Source organism: Aotus nancymaae, unplaced genomic scaffold (genome assembly GCF_030222135.1).
Source record: "Aotus nancymaae isolate 86718 unplaced genomic scaffold, 86718_ANA_hifiasm-v0.15.2.pri h1tg000028l, whole genome shotgun sequence".
Lineage (NCBI taxonomy): Eukaryota > Metazoa > Chordata > Mammalia > Primates > Aotidae > Aotus > Aotus nancymaae.
The window spans coordinates 4,716,538-4,729,798 of record NW_026988441.1 but is presented as its reverse complement, the minus strand read 5'-3'; the positions used below and the strand labels follow the sequence as shown (position 1 = coordinate 4,729,798).

The window sequence follows — 13,261 nt, the reverse complement described above, 5'->3', positions numbered from 1 at the left end:
TTGACATTTCAGGGGGGAGGAGCTAACGTTGCAGAGGAGAAATTGACATTTCAGCAGGGCGGAGCTAATATTGCAGGGGAGAAATTGACACTCAGGGGGAGGGGCTAACATTCAAATGAGGGTGCTAACATTCAGGGGGAAAAGCTAACATTGCCGGGGAGAAACCAAAATTTCAGGGGCGGGGCTGACACTCTCCATCCTTCAGAGCCTAGAGCCTCCGCCTCCTTGCCATACCTTGTTCCTACAGGTGTTGGCTGAGCTCATAGTAGGTGCAAATGTCTGCCACCCTGTGGATTCGAAAGTGTCTGAAAAGAATGGAGTCTGCCCTCATAGAGCTCGCAGCCTGGGGGCAGACAGTTCTGAACGGAATGATCCCACAGAAAGACATTCACCTCCCAGGCAGGAGAGGTAATTACGCGCTCTTAATCACTACCTCTGTTTCAGGCACTACGGGAGGGAAGGCGGCGCCCCCAGCGTGGCCTGGTTTGAGGTGTTCCCAGCCGTAGGAGACAGACAGACTGTCATCAAGTGTCGGAAAATAGCTGTTACGGGAATCCTCACCTCCTGACACCTTCCCAGCCCCGTGTGCCCGAATCCCTCCCGCGTGGCTGCAGAGTTGTAGGTTCTGCTCCTGTTGACGGGCAATCCGGTAATCTCCATTGCTCACAGCAGCACTACTAGGGCACAGCAGCTCCTGGGGGCCGAGGTCCCAGCCAGGACGTGATGTCAGGGCCGAGATCGGAACGCAGAACCGTGAGAGTCTAGAGCCTGGGTCCTTCCCCATCCACCACCAGATGTGGTGTGGGTTTCCTGGTTTCCGTTCTTGTTCACGTGGAATAAAAGGACAAGGCGGGGGAGTGACAGCCGCACCTGACGTCCCCCCACCATGGAGGGGGATTTTTGTCTGTTTCCTTTGCTGCTGTGTCCCCTGAACCTGGGACATGCCTTGTGCTGAGTGATGCCCCCTTGCACACCTAGTCTCACACTGACTGATCTGGGCTTACTAAGTGTCAGTGATTCACTCCTTTGAAAATTGGGGCTCCTGTGTGACTCCCATTGTGGTCCTGGGTGCTGGGGACCCCCAGAGGAGTCAGGCCTAGACCCTGATCTCAAAAAGGCCTCAGAGGCCAGGTGCAGTGGCTCACACCTGTAATCACTTAGCACGTTGGGAGGCTGAGGTGGGAGTCAGGAATTCGAGACTAGTCTGGCCAACATGGTGAAACCCCATCTCCAATAAAAATACAAAAATTTTTGGCTTGGTCATTCCTTAAACTTGTGGGATAAAAGAGGAAAAAAAACACAAAAATTAGCCATCTGCAGTGATGGGATAAAGCAAGCTACTCTAGGATGAGGAAACAGCAAGGGCAAAGGCTGCACGTGTGCCTGAGTGTATGAAGCTGCGTGGCTTGTTCTAGGGACCGCAGAGGAGAAACAAGGGAAGTGGTAAGCGAAAAGGCTGGTATGGTGGGCGGGGCCCCAACCAGCAGGGCAGCAAACGCCAGGCGGAGGGGCTGGGACCTTATCCTGGGATCTATGGGAAGAGAGCCATTGGGGAAAACGAGTCCTTCTGCTTTCAGAGGAGGAAACTGAGCTTTATGTTCAGACCCTGCTCGGCAGTCTCTCTATCTCCAGCCAGACCCCAGCTCCCACTTCCTCTTCTGTCCACCGGGGAGCTGCCCACACAGTCCCCCTACGAGTCTTCAGGGGAAGACCAGGCCACCAGCTCCTGCTCAGAATCCCTTGAAGACACCTGCTCCCCATTTGCCTGTGAGTTCCAGACACAAGGGAACAGAGACTTACACTGAGGCCCACAGACAGAGCAGGACCTGGATGTGAAACCGCTGAGCTGACACCGAGCCTCTGAAGTCTCACGAATGTGAGTTTGAGTCCAGGCTTGGTCTCTGCTTTGTGGCGGGATGTGGAGCAGGTGAATCCCTCTCTCTGAACCTAAGAGATGCAGCTGTGCAGGATAGCCACCTCCTGGGGCTTTGAGGCTGAAGCATGCAGCTTTCCCTGGAGGATGAAGGATGGCAGACAGGGTTTAAGGGAGTGAGGTGGGAGACAGGGGCTAGCTGTTTGATGGATAGGGACTTTGTCCAGGGGCACTGGGGAGCCATGGGCAGGCTAGGAGCTGAGGAGAGGCAGGTCAGCTCTGAAGCCATGTGAGGATGGACTGGAGTGGGAGACTGGAGGTAGGGAGGCCAGGGAGGAGGAAGAGGCCCAAGCTGAGCCATCGTAATGGGGATAGAGTGGAGGCAACTGGGCAGTCAGTTGGGAGAGAAAGAACAGGGAGAGGATGGTGCCAGGGTCTGGGTGGCTGGTGGGGCCGTCCCTGAGTCAAGGGACCTGGCTGGGTTTCAGGGACGGCAGTGGGACATGCTAACATGGAGGCCTGTGGGTGCTAACACCATCGTCCAGCCATGGAGGACCCTCCAGAGATGCAGTGGACAGCACCCCTGGCAGCCCTATGCCTGCCCGGGGCTGCCCTCCTCCTCCTCTCTGCCCTCGCTGGCTGCCCTCACCTCGTACCTCCTAGTCATGGCCAGCCACAGCCTAGTGATCTGGGCTGCAGGGCCCCTCTTGCCTCCCTTGCTGCCTGCCATCTGGCTCAGCTACCAGGCCATGGCCAATGCCATCTTCACCACCCTCCTGCTGCTGACCCTCACCTGGATGCGCTCTGGCTGGCCACTGGGTGGTGCCTTCTGCCACCAGGACGCCAGCCTGGCCTTTCCAACCTTCTATGCCAGTGACCACCTGCTGACCCAGGTCACTACATTTCTCAGCTGTGGCCCTCCTGGGCACAGTGTTCTGGGCTGGCACATTCTGTCTTCTTCTGCTGGGCCTGGGCAGGCTGGCCTTCGCAACTTGTAGGAACAGGTGGACCGGGCAGACCCCCCCCCCCCCCGCTAACAGGACACTAGCCGGAGAGCCACCCGGCTCATGCCAGGATTCTGGGCATTCCCCACATTGAATCAGCTGGTGTTTGGCTTTGGGGTGCCTCTGGGGGTGCTGCTCAGACCCCTTGGGATCACCCTGGTAGGGGCCTGCAACTGCCTCAACCCTCTGCTCTACATATGTGGGGACCAGTCATTCAGGCGGCTGCTGGCCCAGGCTCTCTGGTCCTGCCAAGGAGGAGAGTCTGAGGATGCACAGGTGGCAGTGGGCACGGGGGATGAGCCCTTGCTGACCTGCGAGGGCCTGAAGGAAAATTCCTGGGGAGTTAGGGAGGGTGCATAGGGAGGGGGCAGCTTCCCATGTCAACCTTCAGATAATGTGAGATGCTGAGCTGAGAGAAGCCAGAGATGATGAGCAGGGCAGTGAGGCAGAGAGAGATGGAGGAACAGAGAAGGGGACAGAGACCCAGAGAGAGAGGGGGACAGGGACCCAGAGAGAGAGGGGGACAGAGACCCAGAGAGAGAGGGGGACAGAGACCCAGAGAGAGAGAGGGACAGAGACCCAGAGAGAGAGGGGGACAGAGACCCAGAGAGAGAGGGAGAAAGAGACCCAGAGAGAGAGGGGGACAGAGACCCAGGGAGAGAGGGGGACAGAGACCCAGAGAGAGTGAGGGACAGAGACCCAGAGAGAGAGGGGGACAGAGACCCAGAGAGAGAGGGGGACAGAGACCCAGAGAGAGAGGGGGACAGGGACCCAGAGAGAGAGGGGGACAGGGACCCAGAGAGAGAGGGGGACAGGGACCCAGAGAGAGAGGGGGACAGAGACCCAGAGAGAGAGGGGGACAGAGACCCAGAGAGAGAGGGGGACAGAGACTTAGAGAGGAGGGAGGACAGAGACCCAGAGAGAGAGGGGGACAGAGACCCGGAGGGGGGGAGGACAGAGACCCAGAGAGAGAGGGGGACAGAGACCCAGAGAGAGAGGGGGACAGAGACCCAGAGAGAGAGAGGGGGACAGAGACTTAGAGAGGGGGACAGAGACCCAGGGAGAGAGAGGGGGACAGAGACCCAGAGAGAGAGGGGGACAGGGACCCAGAGAGAGAGGGGGACAGAGACCCAGAGAGAGGGGGACAGAGACCCAGAGAGAGAGGGGGACAGAGACCCAGAGAGAGAGGGGGACAGAGACCCAGAGAGAGGGAGACAGAGACCCAGAGAGAGGGGGGACAGAGACCCAGAGAGAGAGGGGGACAGAGACCCAGAGAGAGAGGGGGACAGAGACTTAGAGAGGAGGGAGGACAGAGACCCAGAGAGAGAGGGGGACAGAGACCCGGAGGGGGGGAGGACAGAGACCCAGAGAGAGAGGGGGACAGAGACCCAGAGAGAGAGGGGGACAGAGACCCAGAGAGAGAGAGGGGGACAGAGACTTAGAGAGGGGGACAGAGACCCAGGGAGAGAGAGGGGGACAGAGACCCAGAGAGAGAGGGGGACAGGGACCCAGAGAGAGAGGGGGACAGAGACCCAGAGAGAGGGGGACAGAGACCCAGAGAGAGAGGGGGACAGAGACCCAGAGAGAGAGGGGGACAGAGACCCAGAGAGAGGGAGACAGAGACCCAGAGAGAGGGGGGACAGAGACCCAGAGAGAGGGGGACAGAGACCCAGAGAGAGGGGGACAGAGACCCAGAGACAGAGGGGGACAGAGACCCAGAGAGAGAGGGGGACAGGGACCCAGAGAGAGAGGGGGACAGAGACCCAGAGAGAGACAGAGACCCAGAGAGAGAGGGAGACAGAGACCCAGAGAGAGAGGGGGACAGGGACCCAGAGAGAGAGGGGGACAGGGACCCAGAGAGAGAGGGGGACAGAGGCCCAGAGAGAGAAGGGGACAGAGACCCAGAGAGAGGGGGACAGAGACCCAGAGAGAGGGGGGACAGAGACCCAGAGAGAGGGGGACAGAGACCCAGAGAGAGGGCGACAGAGACCCAGAGAGAGGGGGGACAGAGACCCAGAGAGAGGGGGACAGAGACCCAGAGACAGAGGGGGACAGAGACCCAGAGAGAGAGGGGGACAGAGACCCAGAGAGAGGGTGACAGAGATCCAGAGACAGAGGGAGTTAGAGACCCAGAGAGAGGGTGACAGAGATCCAGAGACAGAGGGGGGATAGAGACCCAGAGAAACAGGGAGAGACCTTGGGGGGTGGGGGCACAGAGACTCAGAGAGAGAGAGAGGGGACATAGATCCAAAGAGGCAAGGAGAGACCCAGAGAGAAAGAAAGGCGGAAGAGGCGAGCGGGAGCAGGAGTAATGCGGTCAGGTGGGAGACACACGGAGACACAGAGGGGAGGGGAGAGACTGGCCAGGCTGCCGGGAGGGACAAGTGGGAGACAGAAAAGGCCACGGAGGCCAAGACTCGTGAGAGACAGAAACATGGAGCGCTCTAGTGAGAGATGGAAACAGAACCGGAGTTGGAGGAACAGGAGGAGGGGAGAATCACCACTGAACAGGACAGACACCGAGACACACAGACAGAAACACAGGGACTGAGAGAGGAGGAGCCAGCTTTGACAGAGCGAGAGGTGGGGGCCTGGGTGGAAAGCCTGGAACGCAGACGTGGCCTAGGAATTGGGCAAGTGGACTGAGGGACCAACCGCTGTGGCCATCCCAGGACTGAGCAATTCCTGAGATGTGGGACAGCCAGTGCTGAAGGCAGATCTTTGTGTCAAACAGAGCTCGCTGGTCCTGGTGGGTGGGACAGAATGAGGGACAGGAGCGGGCCACAGGCTTTTCTGGTTCCCAAAGGAGCCCATTGTGAAATACGAAAGTGCCTTCTGGCCTTGCCCCCCAGGCCCTCTGCCCTGGGAAATGTGTGGTTTACCTTCCTTCATTTTCAAACCCTGAATGTTTCCAAATGAAAAGGTAAATTTGGTCCCATGTTTTTTTTGTTTGCTTGGTTTTTTTTTTTTTTTGAGACGGAGTCTTGCTCTGACACCCAGGCTGGAGTGCAGTGGCACAATCTCAGCTCACTGCAACCTCCCCCTCCCAGGTTCAACTGATTCCCCTGCCTCAGCCTCCGGAGCAGCTGAGACTCCAGGCACGTGCCACCACGCCCGGCTAATTTTTTCCTGTATTTTTAGTAGAGACTGAATTTCACCATGTTAGCCAGGATGGTCTCGATCTTCTGACCTGGTGATCCGCCCGCCTCTGCCTCCCAAAGTGCTGGGATTACAGGTGTGAGCCACTGTGCCCGGCCTGGCCCCACGTTTTGAGTCTTTGATGTATCCATGGAGCTCCCTCTGAAATGCGCTCAGCTCCAAGAAGAGGAAAATCGACTGCTTCGTCTTCTGTGAACGGATTACAGCGACGCCTCTTGACCCTGGCTACACAGCAGAATCTCTAGGGAGAGCTTTCAAAATAAAATCGATGCCTGGGCCCCATCCCCAGGCCTTGTGGTTTAAGTGGTCCGGGGAGGAGCTCAGCTCTGGGAATTTCAAAACCTCCCCAGGGATTTCTGCGGGGAGCTGGGCTGAGACTTATCTATCTGTGGTTGTGAAAATATGGCCTTGGACCAGGAGCAGTGGCTCACACCTGTAATCCCAGCACTTTGGGAGGCTGAAGCAGGTGGATCATTTGAGGTCAGGAGTTCGAGACCAGCCTGGCTAACATGGTGAAACCCGTCTCTACTAAAAACTTGAAAATTAACCGGGTGTGATGGCGGGCACCTGTAAGCCCAGCTACTCAGAAGCGTGAGGCAGGAGAATTGCTTGAACCTGGGAGGTGGAGGTTGCAGTAAGCCGAGATCACGCCACTGCATTCCAGCCAATAGAGTGAGATTCTGTCTTTAAAAAAAAAGAAAAGAAAGAAAATACAACTTTGAAAACTCCCAGACGACTGAGAAAGGCAGCACTGAGTGGCTCAAAACCCTGGGGTGCGAGTGGAAATTGGGGGGAAAATGCAAAGACCAGCTTTGTTGTTAATATTTGTTAGTGGCGATGATGGGTGCTTTGCTCATGCCTGTAATCCCAACACTTTGGGAGACCATGGTGGGAGGACTGTTTGAGGCCAGGAGTTCGAGACCAGCCTGAGCAACATAGAAAGACCTCATCTCTACTGAAAAAAAAAAAACAAATCAGCCAAGCATAGTGGTGTGCACCTGTGGTCCCAGCTGCTAGGGAGGCTGAGGTGGGAGGAGCCCCTTGAGCCCAGGAGGTAGAGGCTGCAGTGAGTCATGATCGCACCACTGCCCACAGGACTGGATATAGAGATGACCTTGTAAAAATACACTGCACAGTAACTTGCATGGTGGCTTAGCAAACAAGAGGTGCTTAGTAAATGGTAGCTAACGACAATGAAAAAAAAAGTTTCCCAAACATTGACAGCCAAGCCACAGCTGGGGGTTTAGCAAGGGTCAGATGCTGTTCAGAGCAACCCCACCTGAAGCTCCCTGTCACAGCCGGGAAGGAGGGGAGGCAAAGTCGCGGCAGCAGGCAGGAGAGATGGCCTTTGCTTAGGGTTCGAGGAAGCCTCTGGGGAGAGGTGAGGAAGTGACACAAAACAGACCTGGGAGGCCGTGCGCAGTGGCCCATGCCTATAATCCCAGCATTTTGGGAGGCCAAGGCAGGCAGAGCACCTGAGGTCAGGAGTTCGAGACCAGCCTGGTCAACATAGTGAAACCCCATCTCTACTAAAAATACAAAAATTAGTTGGGTGTGGTGGTGGGCGCCTGTAATCTCAGCTACTCAGGAGGCTGAGACAGGAGAATCTCTGGAACCTGGAAGGTAGAGGTTGCAGTAAGCCAAGATGGCGCCACTGCACTCCAGCCTGGGCAAAAGAGCAAAACTCCAGGCTGGGGCCCAGCAGTGCACAGGTGTGGCGCTGCAGTGGCCCAGGGTACACCAGGGCAGGCATGGGATGTGGGTGAGATTTTTTTTTTAAGCCTGGAGGGGGTCAGGTTACACGTGGCCCCCAATGCTCGGTGGAAGGCCTGGGATTCTTATCTCGGGTGAGGGCGCAGGGCCACTGGAGGGCTGTGAGGAGAGAGGGACAGGGTCAGCTCTGGGTACAGGAGGACCCCTCTGAGGACTGGAGGAGAGAGACAGACGGCTGGGGTGAGGGTCCAGCAGGAGAGGAAGCCCAAGCAGGGAGGAGGGAGGAAGCAGCCCAGGAACCCCCAGGTCTCAAAAAATTGTAATTTTGAGCAAGACTTTGTCTCAAAAACAAACAAAAAAACAAACTAACTAACTAACTGTAGTTTTTGCCAAAACCAACATTTATTTCTTGCGCCCAACCTTTAAGGCAACCAATTTCTAGCTAAGAAAATAGTGCGACATCGCCACTGTGTGGTTGTTTGAAGTTTTGCAGCCAAGAACTCGAAAGTAAAGCCAGCCTCCAAATCGGGAAACTTTTGAGACTTCAGGAGAATGCTATGGCCGCTGATGCTAAAATATTGGCCTAAAATATTGGTGATCCACAAACGTTCTATTAATTTGAGATAAAATTATAGTACGATTATGAATCTGTTTATTACTGAAATTTGTGGCCGGACACAGTGGTGCACGCCTATAATCCCAGCACTCCCGAGAGGCTGAGGTGGGCAGATCACCTGAGGTCAGGAGTTCGAGACCAGCCTGACCAACATGGAGAAACCCGATCTCTACCAAAAATACAAAATTAGCTGGGCGTGGTGGCACATGCCTGTAATCCCAGCTACTCGGGGGACTGAGGCAGGAGGACCACTTGAGCCCAGGAGGTTGTGGTGAGCCGACATCGTGCCATTGCATTTCAGCCTGGACAAGAAGAGCTAAACTTTGTCTCAAAAACAAACCCAGCCTGGCCAACATGGTGAAACCCCATGTCTACTAAAAATACAAAACTTAGCCAGGCGTGGTGGCAGGTGCCTGTAGTCTCAGCTACTCGGGAGGCTGAGACAGGAGAATCACTTGAATCCAGAGGCAGAGGTTGCAGTGAGCAGAGATCGTGCTCTTGGGTGACAGAGTGAGATTCCATTTCAATAAAATAAAATAAAATAAAATAAAAAATGTTAGGCTTTTCCAGGAAAACCTGGCATGTATAGTCAACCCTACTCCAAAGCCACCTTTTCAGATACTGAGTTAAAATGAAATCCCTTCTGACTAGATGAGAAGTAGGTGAAATGCCACTGAGGGCTGAGGTGTCCCCCAGGGCATTCACCTGGGGATGCTGGAGATAGAGGCAGGGGTTGGGGGAGAGGCACTAAGCAAGTGGCTGCTAGTGAACTGCCTATAGGGGCTGATCTGGACACTTTTTTAGGGAGGGATATTGCTGGTGGGTGTTGAAGGTTTAATAGAAGTTTGCTAAAAAGAGAAAAGAGGCTGAGCACAGTGGCTTATATCTTAATTCCAACACTTCAGGAGGCTGAGGCAGGAGGATTGCTTGAGGCCAGGAGTTGGAGACCAGCCTGGGCAACATAGTGCAACCTTGTCTTTATTTTTATTTTTATTTTTTTGAGACGGAGTTTCGCTCTTGTTACCCAGGCTGGAGTGCAATGGCGCGATTTCGGCTCACTGCAACCTCTGTCTCCTGGGTTCAAACAACTCTCCTGCCTCAGCCTCCCGAGTAGCTGGGACTACAGGCGTGTGCCACCATGCCCAGCTAATTTTTGTATTTTTAGTAGAGATGGGGTTTCACCATGTTGACCAGGATGGTCTCGATCTCTTGACCTCGTGATCCACCCATCTTGGCCTCCCAAAGTGCTGGGATTATAGGCGTGAGCCACCGCGCCCAGCCGAGACCCTGTCTTTAAAAATTAAAAAGTTAGCTGGGCATGGTGGTGCACACCTACAGTCCCAGCTACTCAGGAGGCCGAGGCAGGAACATTGCTTAAGCCAGGAGTTCAGGGTTGCAGTGAGCTATGATCACACCACTGCACTTCAGCCTGGGCAACAGAGTGAGATCCCATCTCAAAAAGAAAAAAAAAAAAGAGGAAGATGTGTTGATGCAGTATGATGGTGAAGACGACGGTGATAACTACAGACCCGCTGCAGCTGACCAAGTGCATTCATGACTTGGATCTCAGGCTCCCCGGCTGTGGTTTTCTGGGGCCCATTGGACAAAGATTTTTGCTTCTGTCTGATGATGAAGACATCGGGGGATCAGAGGGAAATAATAAATCTGAAGTACACAGCAGCCTGTGCTGGTGCCGGGTGCTGAAGCTGCCCTGCTCTTTCTTCCCTCTGTGCCCTTACATCCAAAGTTGAAATGTTCTTCCCCTTCTTCAAATGCCCCACACAGACTCCTACTCATCTCTCAAAACCCAGCTCAGATTCCCAGCTCCTAGCCTCAAACCTGAAAGGGTGGGCCCTCACCACTCTCCTACCTCAGAGCCTGGAGTTTGGACCCCCTACCTGACTCTGTCCTGAAACACAGAGCCCCCAGGTGTGAGGCAGGCCCCAGGCTGGGCGCAGGGGCAGAGGGTGCGGGCAGCAGGATGTGCGGATTCAGTTACATTTATTTGGTCTCAGAGCAATGGTCAGGGCTGAGGCAGGGCTCTTGGGTGGGGAGGTCCTGTGTTTTCTCACTGCTGAGCCTGACAGAGGAAAATGGAGATATACAGAGACGGGGAAGAGAAAGAGAGACCAAGATGACAAAACTGGGCCAGGGAGACAGAGACTCCACCCCACCTCCGCCTCTCCTCCTGCTCACTTTGTTGAAGAAGTAGATGGAGGCCAGGATGGTGAACGCAGCCATGGCCAGGGTCACATTCTGCGGGGAGATCAGAGGTGGGTACCCTTCCCCTCCCTGCACTCTGCCCTGCCCCAGGCCTCCCTTCCCTGCCAGACCCCTCCTCACTTCCTGAAAGTTCATGGCCATGGGACTTCAGCCACCCTCTGCTTGGCCTCCGTTTCCCTTTCCTGGACCTCTGAGCCAGAGAGGGGAGAAGCCACTGGAACCCTGAGAGGGGGCTGTTGGAGAGACCAGAATGGTGGCCATGGCAACAGGGGAAGGGCATTCTGGTAGAGGGGACAGGCAGGGGCTTAGGGCACAGGGAGACCCAGGTGTGGCCCGCCACATGTGGTATCTGAATGTGACATCAGGACATGTGAGATTGGAGAGTTTGAACCTCAAACACCACACTGAGGCATTTAGGTTTTTCCTTGGAGGGTGCTGGGGAGCCATGGGAGGGTTGAGAGCAGAGGAGGGACTGGCTCAGTTCTGGGTGTAAAAGTACCTCAAAGCAGGAGGAGGCCCAGGCAAAATTTCCTCCTCCAGATGGGAGCATCACGTGAGCCTGGGAGGTCGAGGTTGCCGTGAGCCACTGTACTCCAGCCTGGGCAACAGAGTGAGATCCTGTCTCTACAACTACAATTAAAAATAAAAATAATAATAATAATATAACTCGATCACTTGCAGGTGAGCAAAAAAAGAGAAAATAGAAAAAAAAGAAAAAAATAAAATAAAATACATGTGATACATGTGTGTGAGATATCTATTTATCTCTCTATCACTACCACAAAAAAGGGAATTATATGGTCTGGCTATTCAGATAGTTATTTGGATTATTTGTGGCAGATAATAGTCTCGCTATTTTTGGTAGTTATATTGTATAACTGTGAACACTTCTTGGGGAAATATATATAATATATATATACACACACATGTATTTTTAATATCTATACACATGTACATATAAATATAATATATACGTAACTAAACTACAACTATAAACTACAATATATACATATATACACATATAAATATATATACACACGTGTGTATGTGTGTATATACATATATATCCCATCTCTACTAAAAATACAAAAAAATTAGCCAGGGATGGTGGCGCACACCTGTAATCCCAGCTACTTGGGAGGCTGAAGCATGAGCATCACTTGAACCCAGTGGGGTGGAGGTTGCAGTGAGCCCAGATCACACCACTGCACTCCAGCCTGGGCAACAAAGCAAGACTCCATCTCAAGAAAAATAAAAATAATAAATATATATATTGAAAAATACATACTTTAATTCATGAAGCAATATTTTATTATTTGCTGATTCAGTGGTCACAGTTATATAACATTGCTACTGTGAATAACAAGAATTGATTGTAAAATGATACCTCAGGTAACCACCCAGAAACTTCCAGAAGCAACACATTCTGCAGAGCAACTGGCACCATCTCTCCAACAAATCCATGTCACAAAGCAAAACTAAAGCAAGTGGCCTTGCTATATTTTAAAAAATCCGTTAAGAGACACAGGACCAGCTTTACTGGCTGATCCTGGACCGGGTTTTGGTTTGGACAAACAAGTTATAAAGGCTGTCTGGGTGGGAGGTAGAGGCAGGAGGATCACTTGAAGCCAGAAGTTTGAGACCAGCCTGGGCAGTGTGGCGAAACTCTGTCTCTACCAAAAACACAGAAAAATAAGCCAGGCGTGGTGGCACATGCCTATAGTCCCAACTACTTGGAGGCTGAGGCAGGAGGATCGTTTGAATCTGGGAGGCAGAGGTTGCAGTGAGCCAACATAGCACCCCTGCATTCCAGCCTGGGTGACAGAACAAGACTCCGTCTCCAAAAACCAAACAAATTGAACAAACAAAACAACCAAAGTGTCTTTGGGGAGAAATTGAGGGACATTTGAACAGAGAGTCAGTATCAGGCAAGATGAAAGCACTTTTGCCAAGGAGAAGAGGAGGCTGTTAACTGAAAGATGCAGGTTACAAAACTGCAGCTTCCGTATGATCTCATGTTGGTGAGAAGTACATATACGAAAAATATGTACTTCTCACCAAAATGAGATGGGCATTTAAAAATCAGGTTTTGGCCGGGCGTGGTGGCTCATGCTTATAATTCCAACACTTTGGGAGGTCAAGGCAAGTGGATCACCTGAGGTCAGGAGTTCGAGACCAGCCTGATCAACATGGTGAAACTCTGTCTCTACTAAAAAATAAGAAAATTAGCCAGGCGTGGTGGTGTGTGCCTGTCATCCCAGCTACTCAGGGAGGCTGAGATAGGAGAATTGCTTGAACTCGGGAGGCAGAGGCTGCAGTGAGCCAACATTGTGACCCTGTACTCCAAGCTGGGAAATGGAGCAAGACTCCATTAAAAAAAAAAAAATCAGGTTTTACTCTGTCTCCCAGGATGGAGTGGAGAGCCACAGTCAGGGCTCACTGCAGCCTCAACTTTGGGCTCAAGCGATCCTCCCGACTCGGCACCCCCACCCCCAACAAGTGGCCGGGACTACAGGTGTGCGCCACTACAGCTGGCTAATTTTTTGTTATTTTTAGTAGAGATGGGGTTTCATCATGTTGTCCAAGCTGGTCTGAAACTCCTGGACTCAAGTGATCTGCCCACCTTGGTCTCCCAAGGTGTCAGGATTACAGGCATCAGCCGCCGTGCCTGGA

At 53.2% G+C, this 13,261-nt stretch overlaps 1 long non-coding RNA gene across 3 annotated transcripts in view; it reads right to left on the bottom strand.

Moving 5' to 3' along the window:
* Positions 1–618: 618 nt before the first annotated feature.
* LOC105723466 (uncharacterized) overlaps positions 619–13,261 on the bottom strand; it is a 28,480-nt gene continuing 15,837 nt past the window's right edge. Inside the window, exons 4-5 of one of the 3 annotated variants that reach the window (XR_010344229.1) lie at positions 11,088–11,218; positions 619–2,013 (exon numbers count right to left, since the gene is read on the bottom strand). This is a non-coding gene — a long non-coding RNA (uncharacterized LOC105723466). Of the gene's footprint in view, positions 2,014–9,873; positions 10,446–10,714; positions 11,219–13,261 lie in introns of those variants that run through there. The other 2 variants (XR_010344230.1, XR_010344228.1) reach the window with 2 other exon arrangements.